This window comes from Lepisosteus platostomus, chromosome 4 (genome assembly GCF_059453375.1).
Source record: "Lepisosteus platostomus isolate fLepPlt1 chromosome 4, fLepPlt1.hap1, whole genome shotgun sequence".
Taxonomy (NCBI): domain Eukaryota; kingdom Metazoa; phylum Chordata; class Actinopteri; order Semionotiformes; family Lepisosteidae; genus Lepisosteus; species Lepisosteus platostomus.
Window position 1 is genome coordinate 45,277,026 of NC_142614.1, and position 13,170 is coordinate 45,290,195.

At 38.7% G+C, this 13,170-nt stretch overlaps 1 protein-coding gene across 3 annotated transcripts in view; it reads left to right on the forward strand.

Moving 5' to 3' along the window:
- homer1b (homer scaffold protein 1b) overlaps positions 1–13,170 on the forward strand; it is a 105,456-nt gene that overhangs the window by 28,589 nt on the left and 63,697 nt on the right. Inside the window, exon 1 of one of the 3 annotated variants that reach the window (XM_088629600.1) lies at positions 12,510–12,615. The exons of the other annotated variants lie outside the window; for them this stretch is intronic. The gene's annotated coding sequence lies outside the window, so the exon portion shown is untranslated. Of the gene's footprint in view, positions 1–12,509; positions 12,616–13,170 lie in introns of those variants that run through there. 3 annotated transcript variants of the gene reach the window in all.

The following is a 13,170-nucleotide window of genomic DNA, read 5'->3' on the forward strand; positions in this document are numbered from 1 at the left end:
AAATATAAATACTCTGCCATTTTCATGGTAAGTGAAATCTTAAAAGACCATTTAGTCTGATTTGATTCTAAATTGTTAATAGATGTGTTTAAGGAGTCCATTTATTATACAGTAAATTGTTCAATAAATTCCAGTAATAATAGTGAATGCATCAACATATATTTTATCTGTGACATGTTCAGGCATCTAAGCTATACGTTATTTCTTCGGTCATTTGGTTCCAAATGTACAGTATGTGGTGAGACCTTTTGTTTTAAAAAGTTTTTTAAAAAACAAATCCCATTGATTCTCAACCAAACAGGCAATGAATCAATCTACAGTGTACTGTATATAGTTAATATAATTACGTTAATTTGTATGTGACATATTAATAATTCTTAGTGACTGACATCCAATATATTAACAGTTTTCCAGGATGGTCCTTTATAGTAGTTGCTATAGTAGTCATTCACATTTAATACATCTGCAACATTTAAAAAATTTGGTTAGATATTCTATATTTGATATGACAACAACAAAACAAACATAAAACATAATACACAACAATGAGAACTCTCACTAAAGAGAAGAAGAGGGTGGGAAAAGCACCTCAGTCATAACTCAGCTACCTGTAGATATAAAATAGCTTTACTAAATTTCACCATTTCAGCAAAATTTAAGATAAGATAGATACTTTATTGATCCCGTGAGGGAAATCACCCTGTGCAACAGCAGCTTAACACACACAACACAGCCACAGTGTAACGAATTATATAATAATAGTACAATACATACAATACAATACATGAGTTACTCACAGTTCGGACACACAAGAGCAAACTAGAACAGAACAGTACACAGAAAAACACACATATGAATATAAATATAGATGTAATATAGATATAGATATAAATATAGATGTAAATGTATTGCACAGGTCCCTGGCATATATAGCACTAAAGTGGTTGTAAACGGGAAAAAGAAAAAGAAAGAGAACAGATGTAGCAGTAGATGTGTATATGCGTTTAGTCCAGAAACAGGTCACAGTCGATGTTGCCTCTGCCAAGACGCAAGGTGGATGCGTTGTACAGTCTTATGGCAGACGGCAAGAATGACCTCCTGTAGCGCTCCCTGTCGCACCGTGGGTGAATCAGTCTATTGCTGAACGTGCTCTTCATTCCTGCAAGCCTGTCATAGAGGGGATGGGAGAAGTTGTCCATGATGGCCTCTAGTTTGGACATCATTCTCCTCTCAGCCACTACCTCCAAGGGGTCCAGGTCAGACCCAATGACAGAGCTTGCTCTCCTGATGAGCTTGTTCAGCCTTTTGGAATCTACTGCTCTAATCCCAGAGCCCCAGCACACCACTGCGTAGAAAATGGCACTCGCTACCACCGACTGATAAAACATGTGTAGCATCTTACTACACACATTGAAGGACCTGAGCCTTCTCAAGAAGTAAAGTCGGCTCTGTCCCTTCTTATAGATGGCCTCGATGTTCTTAGACCATTCCAGTCTATCGTCGATGTGCACTCCCAGGTACTTGTACGAGTCCACCATCTCCACGCCACTCCCATGGATGTAGACAGGAGTAGGTTTGACCTTTTTCCTCCTGAAATCTACCACCAGTTCCTTTGTCTTTGTAACATTCAGTTCCAAGTGGTTCACCCCACACCACTCCACAAAGCTGCTGACCAGTCCTCTGTACTCCTCCTCCTGCTCACCCTTGATACATCCCACAATTGCAGAGTCATCTGAGAACTTCTGCAGGTGGCATGACTTTGAGTTGTACTTAAAGTCAGAAGTATAGAGGGTGAAGAGGAATGGAGAAAGAACTGTCCCTTGAGGTGCCCCTGTGTTACTCACTACCTGTTCAGACACACAGTTCTGAAGTCTCACAGACTGTGGTCTGCCTGTCAGGTAGTCAGTGATCCACGAGGTCGTGGAGGCATCGACTTGCATCTCCTCCAGCTTCCTCCTTAGAAGTAAGGGCTGGATGGTATTGAAGGCACTGGAGAAGTCGAAAAACATGATCCTTACAGTGTTGCCAGCCCTGTCCAGGTGGGAGTAGGCCCTTTGCAGCATGTAGATGATCGCATCCTCCACACCAACACTGGGCTGGTAGGCAAACTGTAGGGTGTCCAGTGATGAGCTGACCAGGGGTCTCAGGTGGGATAAGACCAGCCTCTCCAGTGTCTTCATGATGTGAGAAGTCAGTGCAACTGGTCTGTAGTCACTGAGGACAGAGGGGCGCCCTTTCTTTGGTACCGGGACCAGGCATGATGTCTTCCAGAGCACCGGGACTCTCTCCAAGCGCAGGCTCAGGTTGAACAGTCGCTGGAGCACTCCGCTCAACTGATCAGCACAGGCCCTCAGAACTCTGGGACAGATGTTATCTGGTCCTGTGGCCTTACCCTCGTGCAGCCTCTTCAGCTCCTTCTTCACCTGGTCAGCTGTGATGGTCAGCCTGGCCTGGGGGATGGTGCTCATAGTGCTTTCAGTGCTGGAGGTGTTAATGGCGGAGGTGTTGGAGAGTGGCAGCTGTGGGGGGTGGGTGGGTGAGTAGCCGTCGGGGGTTGTAGCTGTAGGCGGCCATGTTTGTGGGGGGATGGAGAATTATGCAGAAAAGGTGTGATTTAAGAATGTCTTAGTGTCCAGCCAACCTTGTAAAATAGATTTTTGGGATAAGGTAAGATGCTTCAAGAAGATGGATAGTAAAATGGGAATCATTATCAGTCAGTAGCACGGTCACATCCAAAAGGACATTAGTCACATATACCCAAAAGTGCTCCATCACTTGTACACCTTGCGCACAGCTGTGACAGAGAGCACTGGTAGAAATGTTACACTGATATGGTATTGTGCAGATTCTGTGTACAATTTAAAATGGATTAGCTGTTGTGCTAAATTGTTAGAGGAAGAAAAAGTATTTTCTCATACAGCATCCTAGTCAGGACTACCATTCAGCTTGCCTGCTTTTTTATCTCATCTAAACGTAACTGAGGGTCGTATTTAGACAACAGTAAATCAAACCCTAATTTAGGTAGAGAATAAGGTGTGATTCAAATAGTTAGCCAGAGTAGTTTTCAGGGACTGGGATGTTTGTCAAAATTGATTGTAGATCTAGCATCGTAGAGGAAAGGCCTAAAATTGGAACAAAGGTTCACTTTCAGAAGGACAATGATTGAAAACACAAGGCCAAAGCTACACTGAAGCGACTTAAGAATGAGAAAGTGATTGTTCTTGAGTGGCTCAGTCTAAGCCCAGTTGGTGTGAATCCCGTTGAGAAACTGTGGAAAGGCTTGAAATTGCTGTCCATAAGTGATCCCCAAACAACTTTAGGTAACTTGAGTGAACCTGCCAAGAAAAGTTTGATTTCATGTGTCTGAATACTTATCAAATCAAATCAAAGTTAATTTTTCAAATGCATAACAATACAGCGTGCAGCAGTAGTTGCTGGCAATGAAATGTCTTTTCCGCGAAAATCACAAAAATCACAAAAACACAAAAATCACAAAATTTAGGTTATGAAAATAAGGTTACATAATAATAGATGTAATAGAAGTTTAATAAAACTCAATATGACTAGAGCTGCCATGTGTCCATGGTGTATGCAATATATACTAGTAGTGTGTTTATGCTGAATACAGTGAAAACTATGTATCCATGTAGCGATTACAGGTGATTGCTAAAGGAGCTGCAGGTTGACTATTTAGCAGTCTTATTGCTAGGAAGAAGCTGTTCCGTAGTCTGTTGGACTTGGACCGAATGCTTCGGTACCGGTAACCGGACGGTAGGAGGGAAAACAGTTTGTGACTGGGATGACTGGGGTCCTTGAGAATGGACCAGCCTTCTTCAAACATCTAGCTGAGTAGATATCCTTGATGTTTGCTAGCTCACAGCCAGTAATGAGCTGCGCTAACTTCACCACCCTCTGCAGTACTTTGCAATCCCGTGCAGAGCAGTTCCCATACCAGGCACTCATTAGTGCACCTGTAGAAGTTAGCCTGGATATGTGATGGCATGCCAAACCTCTTTAGCCTACGGAGAAAGAATAGGCGCTGCCGTGCTGTTTTGACCCCGGTGTTGGTGTGGTGTGTCCAGGTTAAGTCCTCTGAGATGTTAAATCTGCTGACCCTCTCCACTGCAGTCCCATTGATGTAGTTGGTGTGTGATCTCCTCCCTGGTGTTTTCTATAGTCCACAATCATCTCCTTAGTCTTACTGATGTTCAGAGAGAGGTTGTTCTCCTGGCACCATGCTGCCAGGGTTTCAACCTCCTCCATAGAAAGGGTTTGAATACTTTTGCCAGATACTGTGAGTTACTGGGCAACGGTTTATGCATGTAAAGACTGCTGCTGAACTTAATTTTCTGATTTTTATTTAACCAGGTAGAGAAAAGATCAAACAGAATATTAAGTAGCACAGAACATTTAGAAAAACTCACAGACATGAGAGATATACTGTAAGTGCAGACACCTTGTATAACCACAAATAGCAAAATGAACTGCCTGGTTCCTTCACATGAAGTAGTGAAAGTATCAGCTGGAACATGTCCCAAAATAACTCAGTGCTGACCTCTGATAATTTAAGAAACTCTTGTTAAAATCTTCTTTACTTTCCTTAGATTAAGTTATTTTATGGGGCTTTTTATAGCTTTAACATTAAAGAATTCTGATCTTTTTCATTTGATATTACACCTTAGTGAGAGAAATATTGGAATGAGTTTGAAGGAATTATTTTATACCCAGCCACTTACTGTGTGTATCAGTGTGTTTGCAGGGCACAATTCACGTTTTTCTTTTGTAAGTAAAGTTTGAAAAAATATTTGACGCTATTTAAATCCTGTTGGAGACTAACATCAAAAGCTCAAGAGCAGATTATAAAAAGAGTTTAAACAAAGCTGTGAGAAATGTGAATAGCTTTTAATTTAGCTATTATACTCTACTTAAAATATCATTGGCATCTTCGCTATCAAAGGAAAAGTCTTCCAATAGCTCTGTTGGAATTCCCAGGAAAGCAAAAAATCTTTATCAGAACCCATCATGCTTTGAGAATGTCATGGCTTCAGCAGCTGATTGTTGCTGTTTTGGCAAGATCCTGTGCGTATTTATTGATGCATAGGAAACATTCGGGTTCATCCCAGAAAACTCCTGCTGATCTATTAACTTAAATTATCTTAAACAACCCTGAAGGCATTTTTAAACTACGCTCTTTGCTATCTCACTGTTTCAGGCATGGAATCTGGCTTTTCTTCTTCTGCATAATTTCAAACACGGAGAATATAAAGAGCCTTCTCTCCTAATGCCTGCTTGTTTCCTGACAGCAGCAAGATAAAACAAGGCTCCTTCGTAAAATGTTTTTGTCTAACCTGCCCTGCATTAAAAATGCGTGCTGAGGGGTTTCAGAGAGCACTTAAATGGTTTTATAAAGTAGGGTGCATTGTTTTTTTTAATTAAATGTTGAAAAAATGAACCGTGTGTGTGTACACACAAAAGTGCATACTGTATGTACAGTAATACACCATACATTTAATTCTATTTGCAGTTAGCTTTCTGTTTCTTGCTCCAAGATTATTAGAGTTTATAAACGAACATTTGGGAGAAAACAATAATTAACTCCTGTACATGTTGCAGGATCTACAGAGGCAGTCGCTTTATCAAAAGCAGTCACCTCCCACACCTTTGCATTTTGGCTTCTCATCTCCCATTCCACCACCCTCCCCCAGTGCTGCTACTGTTGCAGTAGCCCCACATGGGATGGAATTCATGGTTTCTCATCCAATGGTGAGGTACTTAGGCCTCATCCAAACATTTTAAAGGAAAACCTAATATTGGATACACACAACTCCAATCAATAGATTATTGTTGTTAAACTACTGAATACACGATTAGGTATTAACTTTGACTATTACTGTGTTGTGGTTCAGTACTTTAAAAGAGTTACAGTTCCTTTGCACGTCTTCTGCTTGAGTATTGAGTAATGGGTGTACCTAATGTAAAACAGCTGATTTCTTTTCTTCAAAAGAATAACGCAAAAAGATAAACAGCTGTCCTGTTTAATGTACCATTAATAGTTTAGTCAGTTCTGTTAATTGAGGTTGTTTGGTTTGCTTTATTAGTGTGTTTAACACTGGCTGTTATGAGATTAAACTAAAACGTCAGTAGTGTTTGCAGTACTGTATGCTTCTTTCCATCACATTTTGGATTTATAGTTTGCTTGAATTCATTATACCAGCTTCTGGTTTATACCCATGTAACAGTCCTGTTTTTTTAAGTAAAAAATTACTTAAGAGAACTGTTAACTATTACATTAAAAACAGTTCTCCACCAGTAAAATGAAGAAACAGGTGCTGAAGGAAAAACAAAGAAAAAATTAAAAGAGTAATGACCAATTAAGATGCTTTGCATTTTATAAAATGGAACAGTACAAACAGAATGTAAGGAAGTTAAGACCTTATGTCCCAAATTGCCCTTAAGAAATCCAGGGACATTGAAGGCTGATACTGTTGGCTCAAGCACTGTGTTAACTTTGAGCTCTCCTTACATTTGTGCCCAGACAAGCTATTTCTTACAAAACAAAAGCATGTTTTAAAACCTAAAACAATTTCTTTGAAGATTCAGTTGCACAGAAAAATGTTTTTGCAAATGCACTTGGTGTCATTCTCGACTCGTAAGCTTTGATTTAATTTACACAACAAGTCTTTGACTAGAACTGCTTTTTAACACTTGAGTAACAGTGCTAATCTCAAAACCTGCTTGAACAGGAAGCACACAGAGCTGGCTCATTTTTTTCATAATCTCCCATCTTGACTACTGTAACTCATTGTTTGCTGGTGTGTCTGACAACAAACAACAAAGAGAATGTTGTTGCCACTCTATTATCCAGCCACCTGACCACATTTGTTCAGTTATTAAGTTCTTATATTGGTTACCTGTGAGTTGTCTTTTCAGTAGCTGTTATAACATATAACATTTTTTTCTGTGAGGGACCTCTTACCTTCAGGAGCCTTTAAGTTCTTACATATCAAAACACCCACAGAAAATATAGACTGATTATTCCCTGATATCATCTCCAGTTAGCTGGATTCAGGGTTAACAGTTAATATGCCTGTAGATTCTGAAACTCCCTCCCAGTCTTCTTCAAAAATGGTGTAACAGTAGTCTTTTAAAAACTACATTGAAAATGTTGCTGCCTTGAATGTTAGAGCATATTTTACTGGATGGTTGCTGGTTCAAATCCCACAGCTGGCAAAGGAATCCTACTCCATTAGGCTCCTGAGCAAGTCCCTTAACCCCAACTGCTCCAGGGGGGCTGTGTAAATGGCTGACCCTGTGCTGTGACCCCAAGCTTCTCTCCCTCTCTGTGTGTCTCATGGAAAGCAAGTGGGGGTGTGTGAAAACATGAATTCCAAATGCAAGAAATTGTATATGGCTAATAAAGTGATCTTATCTTATATTGAAGTCTTGGAGCACATTCCATCATATCTTTTTACATTTAGAATGAGGATCTCAAAGGCAGTCTCTGTATTCTGCTTTGTCTCTAAGCTAGTTAGCTTGTGCCATACTCCCACACCCCTTTATGTAAAAGGGTCCACTGTCTTCATTTGTAGTGCACTCTCCTATAGTTATTATTTTGTTTATTGTGTGTTTCACTGTTGATTTTGAATAAGTCTGTTGGGTTCACTTTGTCAATGCTTTTGAGGATTCTGGATACAGTTTTTTTTCACTCTTCTCTGAAATTATTCCAGAACAGTGGCATACAGTATTATTCTGAATGTGGTGATCAAAATTGTGCATGGTATTTAAATGAGGTTTTACTAATCACATCACGTAATGAAAACTCTGAACTTTCAACTGTTTATCTTAACTATCTTTTTGCCTTTTTAGTGCTTCCCCACCTTCATAATCTTCAAAAGCACCTTCATGCTTCAGAAAACTTTAATTTGTTGCACAGAAATGTGTGCACATGAAATACGTGAAAGTATGAAAAATGTATTTTACCTATAAAAGTGTTTAGTTTGAGGATTCAAGTCTTGTTTCAAATATTCGCTTTATGAGACATTGGAAGGGGGTGAATACTTTTGCAAAGCATTGCACTTTGATGTGTCACCTGCGAAGAAAACTGCAGCACTTCAGTTTTCTTTCAGCTTCTGAAGTACTGAAAAACTCAAAGATGTTACAGAGATCCATTGTTCAATCAAGAATTCATTCTGTGCCCTTTTTTAGTTTTAGTAATGTGTGTTTAAAAATGACACCGATTCAAGATTCAAGTTGTTATACATCTTGATTTCCTTTCCATAAGTAAAGTCAGTTTGTAAGATTGTAAGGAGTTAAAGTTAACTATAAGTTAACCACAGCTTTTCAAAAGTATTAGTAAAGCCTCTGTGTACTAAAAGCTTAAAGGAAATGTTTATCCATCAGCATAACAAAACAAGTCAGGTGTAATGATGGTGGATCTGGACCTAGGATGCTATGTAATAATAATAATTCATTACACTTATATAGTGCTTTATATATATATATATTATATATAGTGGCTTTTCTGCAACCACTCAAGTGCTTTACACTTTCTCCAATGTGCAGCCCTACCTTAATGATACTACGGCAGCTATCAGTGGGGAGGAGAACAGAGTGATGAGGCGAGTTCACAGATGGGGATTAGTAGGAGGCCATGATTGGTAAAGGCCAGTGGGAAATTTGGCTAGGACACCAGGGAAAAACCCCTTCTCTTTTCAAGAAACACCTCAGGATTTTTAATGACCACAAAAAGTCAGGACCTTGGTTTTTATGTCTCATTCAAAGGATGGCACTTATTTACAGTGTCCCTATCAGTATACTGGGGCATTAGGACCCACACAGACCACAGAGTAACAGCCCCCTACTGGCCCCACCTCTTCCAGCAGAAATCCTAGATTTTCAAGGAGGTCTCCCATCCAGGTACTGGCCGGGCTCTCACCTGCAGAGCTTCAGTTGGCTGCCAGTGGTGAGTTGTAGGGTGATATAGCTGCTGGCATAAATATGCATGGAGTTTGTACAGTATGTTCTTCCCGTGTTTGTGTGGAATTCCTCCAGGTCCAAAACCATGTTGGTAGGTTAATTGGCTTCTGAGAAAATTAGCTGCTAAGTGTGTGCATGTTTGAGTCTGTGTGTGCACTGTGATGGACTGCTGGGCCATCCAGGGAGTACCTTGCTTTGCTGGATGGATGGGTGGAACATAACAAGAAAGTGAAATGTGTCACATACAGGATATTTGTGAAATGAAGCTAAAACCTAATAACGTAGCCTCTGTTTTTTATAAGTTATTAATGAATCGCCACGTCTCCCAAACCTTTGCATGCACCTTTGTTTGCTTTTAAAATACGGGACTGTAGTAAGAGGGGGACAGTTTTCTTTCTTTTTTGTTCTCCTAGTTAAATTGCTTGCTGAACTGTAAATCACCAGTACATGCTTTATTCAGTTGCAGAAAATGGATCAACTCTGTATTTCAATTTGGCTTTGCACATTGAAAACCCCTAAAGGGGTCTGCAGCTCTGTGTGCCATTTTCATCCCTTAGCCAGACAATTTTCATCAGCATACAGATGACGATATTTTATTTGCACTTACTGAAGCAAGTGGATGTACTGTATATATCTCCAACACTTTGAAAATGTAAAAATGTAGTTTTAAGTCCTCCACAAAACATCTGGAGGGGAATATGTAAAATATTGAAATTTTAAGCAGTGTGATTTTTCTCCTGTGTTTATATTGAGTGTTCAGTAAGAATTGATTAGAGATCTTTTTATTTGAAAATCTTTGCTCTCTGATAAAGTACATTGGGATTTTCTTTCTATAATAATAATAATAATAATAATAATAATAATAATAATAATAATAATAATCATCATCATCATAATCATAATAATACACTTTATTTTATATAAAGTGCCTTTAAAGGTGGCTTCTCAAAGCACATTACAGAATGACAACAACAATAAATAAAAAGAACACACACGATAAAACACAATTATAATACACAGAGAAGACCGTGGATGGTGGTACTAAGTATAGTAGGAGCAGAGGGGTAAAGAATGGAACCAGTTAAGTAAAGGCTCTTCTGAACAAGAAGGTTTTGAGTCTGGGCTTGAAGGAGTTTAGAGAAGGTGACTCTCTGATATCTTTGGGGAGAGAGTTCCAGAGCTTGGGGGCATAACAGGAGTAGGCCCTGTCACCCATAGAATGTAGAAAGGCTTGGGGGACAGTTAGAAGACCAAAATTAGAAGAGCAAAGGTTGCAAGATGGGGAGTAGGGCGATAATAGTTCAGATAGGAACTGAAGTTCCAAGCCATGCAGAGCCTTATACTGTAGGTGAGCATGAGGATTTTAAAGTCAACACAAATTTTGAAAGGAAACCAGTGCAAGGACTCCGGGATGGGAGTAATGTGAACACTTGCACTGGACCTGGTCAGGATTATGGCTGCCAAATTTTGGACATACTGCAGTTTGTTGAATGTGGATTTAGATACCCCAGGATTTTAGGATGCTGAGTACAAAATTTGAGCCATCTCCTGTATTCTGTAAGCTGTCTCCTGTATTCATTGTGTTATTATTGTATTCCTTAATAACAAGTAACTCTAGAGCACCTAAGTTTAATTTCCCTGATTTCCTTGCCACAAGGTTGAAAATCGGAATGTTAGTTTTATCTTATCATTCTCATCCACATATGAGCTAAGGAGATTGAAAACAGACCAATATTTTCCCATCTTGTTGGCAAGGTTTTTTTCTGCCTATTCAATGAAAATTGCAGAGCTGTCTGACCTGGAGAACCAAACTCACCACAATCATCTGGACTACAAGGGCATCAGCTAGACAGGGGTCAGTGTGACACAACAGGGCAATTCAAAACCCACTAGTAGAATCTTTCCAGATTCTATTACCAGATCACTGGAAATATATCTATGGTAATATATTTTATTCACTTACTTCCTATATATATATTAGTTTTTGTAGTGGACCTGTTATATACTACAGTATACAGCAAATAATTGATAAACAAGATAACATAAGAGTTTTGCTCTTGGGCCCATCTTTGTTTGGTTAATTAATGGTCTATTGGGCCAAATTAAATAAAAACTCAGTACATTTGTTGCATAAACATAGAAACCTTTACATAATACAGTATGTCATATGTTCTTAGGCACTGAATGTGTTTATTTTTAATTTTCACTTCAGAAAATTAAGAACCAGGGTAGGGTTGACATTGGCAATCCAATTTTCATTTTTGTTTTGTTTTTTCCTGATTTACCCAAAGTCTTCTTTGTTTCTGAAAAGGAATCAAGTTAATGTTAACTATTAGTGTGTAGGACATACCTATTCAGCCCTCAGATTATTCAGGATGCTGACCATTTTCGACATACAGTAATATTCCAGTTTAGATTGGTGTAGACAGGGTTAAGCTCCTGTACCTAAAGGCATTTTGTTTACTGTTTTCTTGTCAAGCTTTCTGTGGCAACACATTCTACTCCCATAGATGTTTTTCTTTACCTTGTGAGCATATAGATTCATTGTGTTCTGATAACATATCTATATCTGGGACTGATAGTTCTCGTAAAGCAAGTGGTTACTAGATAATACACTTACTGTATTTCCTAATAAATTGAAGGCAGTATTTTCAATGTAATCCAGCACAGGAAGCTAATATGAGGAAGACAGGGCATGGGTAATGTGCTCTCATTTCCCTCATAATCAGAACCATAGCATATCTGAATTCTAAAAAAACCCCTGCAAGATTACACAGACAGTAATGTTAGGGAATACCCCAAAGAGGATATTGCAGTCATGAACCGGGACAAATTCTACAGAAAAAATATACCCAACTTAAGAATTATTCCTGAAATAATTACTTCATTAACTTGATTTATATGACCCTAAATAAAATATAATGGTTAATAATACCCCCTCCGATTTATCATTCCAGTCTCACTTCAATTATCCAACTCTGTATCTTCAAACTATGAAGTTTAAATTAAAAGGACTGCTTAGGTTAAAAAATAAATGTGAGACACTCCGTAGCCAATGGATGATACAGTGTCTCTACAAAGGCTGTGGTTATGTGTGGAAAAAATGTCAACATTTTTTTTTTTCATTGATAATGATGAGAGCTCAGAAGTTGTAAAACATATTTGCCATAGCTGAAAGCACACACTTAGAAAATTACTTCACCTGATTTTCTCTTTAAAAACTCTAAGGTTAACAATATTTATTTTTTCCAGAAAAGTCCCAATAATCAGGTGGATATACAGTAGGTAGGACTATCAGGGAATGAGACAAACAAAGTTTAATGTCTTCAGGTTTTGTCAGTTTTAATTAATTGCAATATTACTGTATTTCCTGTTTTGATTCCCATTCGTGTTTGCAAGGGGTTGTGGAATTGGTGTCCACTGTCATCCTCTGTACTGCTTGAGAAACATAGCCCTTGAATGCTATTTTTAACTGAGTTGTGTCCAATCTGTTTCTCGTGCAGTAATAATCTACTTGCCTCTCCAATCCCCAGGAAACAGTACATACTGTACACACTCAAAGACCTTCATTTAGGAACCTCATAACTGCTTTGTTTCAGGTACAGTACAGAGAAATTGGAAGTAAGGAAAACTTTAGGGGTGAGTAAAAGGACAGGATATAATTTGTTTTGCTTGAAGGGAAATTAACTTTGAATTCCTTAATTAGCGCTTTATCTGCCTTTCCATGAGCAATCCAGACAAGCATCTTTGAAAGATCCATTTGAAATACTGACTGAAGAAGCAATTAAACAGTTTAGTGTGTAAATGCGCCATCTTTATGCCTTTGTTGACCTTGGTTTAAATCCAGCTCTCTTTAGGAAAGTGAAATGAGATTGGCTAATCTAGTTTATTCTTTTTGCACTAGGAGATGGGAAATGTACAGTAGCTCACAGTACATTTGTACAGTTGTAGCACTTTATACCTTGGTCATAGTGGTGAAAGATACAGTAGTTTAAGATCAATTCTAACTGACTAGAAGTCTCTTCTTCTGTTAGCTGAAGGTATTGTTTTCATGTCAACAAATACCTTTGTATTGCTTCATCACTAGCAGGTATGGAAATATACGTGAACATACACCACTATTTTTTCACCATGACGTGACACAGTTCTGCATAATTTCACCCTCACCCTCACAGACTCACTAACGATTTAAAC